The sequence below is a fragment of the Berghia stephanieae genome, unplaced genomic scaffold, assembly GCF_034508935.2.
Source record: "Berghia stephanieae isolate SIO BIC M18660-M18661 unplaced genomic scaffold, UCSD_Bste_1.3 scaffold1922, whole genome shotgun sequence".
NCBI classification, from domain to species: domain Eukaryota; kingdom Metazoa; phylum Mollusca; class Gastropoda; order Nudibranchia; family Aeolidiidae; genus Berghia; species Berghia stephanieae.
In genome coordinates, this window is record NW_027622982.1 from 4,767 (window position 1) to 11,053 (window position 6,287).

At 33.4% G+C, this 6,287-nt stretch overlaps 1 long non-coding RNA gene across 1 annotated transcript; it reads right to left on the reverse strand.

The window, feature by feature from the left end:
• Window positions 1–2,592: 2,592 nt before the first annotated feature.
• LOC144961253 (uncharacterized) lies at window positions 2,593–4,546 on the reverse strand. The gene is made up of 2 exons (XR_013643110.1): window positions 4,121–4,546; window positions 2,593–3,656 (listed from the first exon to the last, which is right to left on the reverse strand). It is a non-coding gene; the product is annotated as an uncharacterized LOC144961253 (long non-coding RNA).
• Window positions 4,547–6,287: the final 1,741 nt, after the last annotated feature.

The following is a 6,287-nucleotide window of genomic DNA, read 5'->3' on the forward strand; positions in this document are numbered from 1 at the left end:
TAAAAAAGTATTTTGATAGAGACACAGTGTCGCAACCTATGTTTACTAATATCGAAGCTTCAAATGCAGGATTAATCATACCGTTGGTCATGGGACACAGACACCCGAGACAGAAAAACAAACAAAAATCGCACAATTGCAACCACCTAAGACAAAAAAAGAAGTACGCAAAGTACTTGGGCTCCTAAATTTTTACAGGAAATACATTTACAACTTCGCGCACATCGCGACACCGCTAACAAATCTGACAAAGAATGGGTCACCGAACAAAATTGTTTGGACAGAAGCGTGTCAGAATAGCTTTAACCAATTAAAGGCATTACTCTGTTCAGAACCAATTCTTAAATTACCCGACATATCAAAAGAATTTGTTGTAAGAACTGACGCGTCTGATAAGGGCATCGCAGGTGTACTATTACAGGAGCATGAGGGAACTCTAATGCCTTGCTTATATACAAGCAGAAAATTATTGGACAGAGAATCACGATACTCTGTAATAGAGCGTGAAGGACTGGCCATCGTCTTTGCTTTAAAGACATTCAGCAGATATCTACTGCTAAAAGAGTTTGTGGTCGAAACGGACCATAAACCACTCACGTACATAAGAAATAACAAAATGAATAATAGTAGAGTACTAAGGTGGAGTCTATTTTTGCAAAATTACACTTTCAGTATCTCTCACATACCAGGCTGTGAAAATATTCACGCCGACCTACTTTCTCGATTAGTATAAACACGTGAGAAGGGTATAACTTAACCTCCCATGCATACTGTTAGTTACCTCGCAAACTATGCCAAATCAGAACGCACAATTTCGATAATTTTATTTGTAAACATGATGACCCAACTTAATGTAACATTGAGTATTGTTTGGATATATATACCATACCCATTCATGATTTGGGAAATCTTCTCTTTATCTATTATTGTTATGAATTTTCACCCATTTATGATTAATAATTGAAATGTCAATATTCCATTTACATTTTCATTCATTTCATTCAGTAAATTACCTTCATATCATCGACTTAAATCATGCTTCATTGCCATCACTATTGTTTATCACAATGATTTGTAATCACATTGCCATCATGTTGTTCATCACAATGATTTGTAATCACAATCTTTCATTGTTATTGTCACCCATTCATATACCTACGTTAATATAAACATTTCCATGTCTAGTTAATAAATAATTTAATTGTAGCACAAATCATAACAATGGATTAATGCTAGAGTATCATGATAGTAAATTTACTTCCGTTTGTAAAATCTATCTTTCCCATAATGGTTAAAGAGTATATTTTAAACGTGGGTGGGGGTGTCACAGTAAAGGTTGTTCACAATTATCTTATTAAATTTTATTTTATTAAGAACTGAATTCATCTCACTCCAGTTATATTTCGGTAGGCTTAGATAAACTTTACCTTCTAATATTAGATCGTCTTTCCTTTTATAGCCTTCCCTCGAATTAATTTCTAATTAGTGAATACTTTTCGTTCTACATTCTGTCACGTAGCCACTTATTATAAAAGCTGATAGGTCTAACATTCGACACTCACTTTCTCTCCACAATCTATGCCGGACGGCCAGTCGATCTATTCCTATATATATACTGGAAGATTTTTATCTTTTGGGACTTTGTAGATATTATATCTACACCATTAAGACGCCGGAGCTTTTAACTTTGATTGTATAATCTTCAAGGATCAAACCCAAGCCCGCTGTCAAAGGACTTCACAATAACTTCTTACCAATTGCCTGGAAGTGGAATTTCACGAGTCCAATCCTGTTATCAGAGGAATAGATCATCCAAGCCCATCAACTGCCTGGAAACGTAAACTTATGAACCTGACATATTATCATAAGTTACGTAAAATATTCATATCTCTATTTGTAACTGCCACGATCACTGTTTATCTCTTTTAATTAAATTTCATCATCATTTTTATTTCATTGTAAACAAATCGTTAATTGTTTTTCATTTATAGTAACTAGTAAATTCTGGGGCCTCATTCTACATAGATCTTTATGCATAGTCGAGTAGCTCTTTACTCACTTGAGACCATGACACATACATACATACATACATACATACATACATACATACATACATACATACATACATACATACATACATACATACATACATACATACATACATACATACATACATACATACATACATACATACATACATACATACATACATACATACATACATACATACATACATACATCACGGCGTACACAACGACAACAGTTTAGTTGAGACGGTATCCCGTTCCTGACACCTGCTGACCCGGTCACGGTGAGCGGTCAATCACAGAGAGGAATTTACCTAACGGGGATTGCCGTTTCACTCAATTTAACAATGTTTTGTTTTATTGTCTGTTAGACACCCATATTGAATGAGTTGAAATATCACGACTTGGTATAAAAGTTTATATTTTCTACTTTTACTGTGTGTTTTTTATTTTTTCATAGTATTACTAGATTTCTCAATATAAGTTATCAATGAACGGTAACAAATTACACAAAAAATATAGTGGGTGCAACATTTCAAAAATTAGAGAAAAAAAAACGTTGCTATGGATTTGTCTGAATTTTATGTATTATAAAGACAAGATGTAAATACTTCTCCTCACAAAAAACGTATTTTTCCTCAACAAAAATATATCCGCTACGAGCATTCAAACTCGTCAGTGTAGTTTGGGGCTGGTCTTTAACTGCATTGCATTGATGACAAATCGCATTTTATTCATATCATTGATAATGTCGGATGCTCTTTTTTTCCCAATTTTGCTGTTGTTTGGTGACAGCTCTCTGTGCCTTGTTCTCCAAGAAGTCTAAGTCCAAACTTATATTGAGTGATGTGTGGTATGCAGTGGTACTCAAGGAGGTGTTGTTTTGGGATTATTTTGTTTGGAAAATATTTTCTGTATGTATCCGTATAATGTTTTATTGCACTTTGAATATATTGGATTGTGTCTGCTTTGATCGATTTTGTGTGTGATATAAAGTTGTGCACATGACTATAGGCCTTGTCTATATTGTCGAAAATTAATCCAATACTGCATGCGTCATCAATGATGAGTGGGTCGTGGGTGCAGTTCTTTGTTTGTTGGATAATTGTAAGTGTAGACTTTTTCTTGTAAGTATTTGTGGCAGTGGTTGCCAATGAATGACCTGCTGTGGTAAGCCTGTTGTGTAATGCGGTATTCTGTCCAATTCAGAGGCAATAGGACCATCCCTGAGGGTGAGTGGCTCGTGCATGAGATTTGAAAGTCTCTCCTGCGTTTTGGAGTTTGTTGTTATATTCTACTCTGTCGATATCAAACATGCAAGTGCACCCCGTTTCAAGGTTGATTTATTTATTATTAGCGTATGGGCAATGAGCAAATACAAAGAAGATAATGAGTCGTGTGTTCAATGTGCTTTATAATGTGTACTTTTTACACATAAATTATGAGTGTGCTCCTTGCTTGTCCAATGCCGTGTCAGTCCCATAGACTAAAAGAATGTCATTAGAATAATTTGAACATTTAAATGGTTTCTTGCGGGCACGTTTCTATTTCTGTGTTAAACAAATCATACCACATGTCCTACATAATGAATTCACTACTTGGTTATGACTTGCAATTGTGTGGTCCATGCTGTAAGAGAAAATTCAAAATTGACTGAGCGATGTAAGCAATGATATAGTGAATTAATGAATAAAATGAGTTCTAAAACACTCTGTATTACTTCTCATATCCATGCATACATAACAGCGTACATAAAATTTGGAAAAAGAAAAACCAAATACTTCACCCAATTTGGTGAAAGAAAGGGGGGGGGGGCAGGAAAATTCTAACAAGCAGTTGAGCTAAGTTGAGGCCCAACACACAATGTCATTTAAAATTAAACATTAGCAAGATAATTCAAATTATGCAATTTAAAAATCAAATTAACTCATCATTGAAAAAAATAAAAAATAAAAATATAATTAACAATAAAACCGCAGCGAAATATTACGTTTCAAGAACAAGGCTAAAGAGGTAATATCATTATTACCTGACCTACGGCGGAAAAATAATCATTACAAAATAATGAAAACTGAAGAGTAAATGAGACTTACCTCATTTCGTAGTAAAACTTGTGCCTTGTGAATCACACCAAAAAAAATTTGAAGTTTATAGCAACGTTTTTTTAGAATCCTGAGGTAATTACAAGTAATTTTATTTAAATGTTATAGAAAAATAGGTGAATTTGAATCACGGCTTGTGGAATAAGTACTGGAGATATTGAAATAAAAATTGGACCGATGGAAAGAGGAGGTCTGCGAGAATTCTTTGCATTTGGGTGGAATTGCATCGTCACGAAGATCGTGAGGTTAATTGGTACGGAAATCATCCATTGGTATCACCCAATGCACGTCAAATCTACGTTCTGGGAATTGATATCGGCTGACCGCTGTTGACCCCGGTTACCTGTCGGGTGAGGTTACGTCGGCGCTCGGAACAGCGGGAAACTAAACGGTCAGATTTATAGTGCAGTTTAGACGCCGTGACATACATACATATCAAAATTGTTTATTTCAGGAAATATACATGATAATGAAACAAGGGTAACATATTCATTGACATAATACCATTTTCTAAAATAATGTACAATGTATAGAGCTGGAGTATTAATTTGAACAGTGAAGTTTCAGACTCTGCCACAGAATGTCCCAGAGGTAATAATGATATTAGTGTTGATGACGATGATAATGATGATGATGACGATGGTGACGATTATGACGATGAAGATGATAATGATGATGATGATGATGATGATGATGATGATGATGATGATGATGAAAAGGATGATGATGATGATGAAGACGATGATGACAATAACAGTGGTGGCTATCGCGGTGATGGAGACGACGATGATGAGAGTAACAACGGTAGCAATGATATTAATAATAATAACAACAACAATAATAATAAAAACAATAATAATAATAATAATAATAATAATCCCTATCACTATAATAATAATAATAATAATAATAATAATAATAATAATAATAATAATAATAATAATAATAATAATAATAATAATAATGTTGATAATTGTGGTGATGATAACAAGAGTACTAATAATTACGATGATGATAATAATGACAATAATAATAATAATAATAATAATAATAATAATAATAATAATAATAATAATAATAATAATAATAATAATAATAATAATAATAATAATAATAATACTATACATACATACATACATACATACATACATACATACATACATACATACATACATACATACATACATACATACATACATACATACAGACAGATAGAGAGAACGATACGATATATTCGCTAGGACAGCAGATAACCATACTATAAATATAGTGTCTTATATTAAGAAGAAGATTCCAATGATTGTGATGATGATGATGATGATGATGATGATGATGATGATGATGATGATGATGATGATGATCACAACTTTCTCAAAAAAAATTCATTTAGGCCACAATGCACTTTAGAAAATGTCCCTATGCTGCAGTTATCCAATCCTTGATTCTATCTTGTCTATGAAACAAATCACTAGCCATACATTCCAAGCACAGCATAAAAAATCAATAATTTCTCAAAAACAATATTATTTAGGTCGCAATGCACTTTCTTCTGCTGTGGTTATCTAGTCCGTGGTTTTATATTGTTTATGAGCCTAAATCATTAGCCATGCACCCCAAGCACAGTGTAAACAATCACAACTTTCTCAAAAACAAATTTATTTAGGCCACAATGTACTTTAGAAGTGTTTCTACTGCTGTTGTTATCTAGTCCATGTTTATATATATATATATATATATATAGAGAGAGAGAGAGAGAGAGAGAGAGAGAGAGAGAGAGAGAGAGGGGGGGGAGGGAGAGAAAGAGAGACTCTGCCCGCAAACCGATAACTCAAAGCCCCCAAACTTTAAGAATGGACAGAGGACACATTTAATATGATTCAGAACAAAAACAATTGTCTTCACTGCTTTCGTCAATGTAATTAATTATTTAAAGGAAAAAGAAATAAGAATAGAACAGAAAAAGTGATGGTTGTATCGTTGTGCTGTTTATGATTGAAGTTTTGTTACTGGTGATATTAATTATGATGGGGTGGCGGTTAAGATAGTAATAAGGGTCATTATGATGATTTCTTCAAAATTCGATAGACTAAACTATCCCCACCTCTATTTGTTTAATGTTTACAAAGAATATCTAACACCCATTTTTATGATTCGTTCT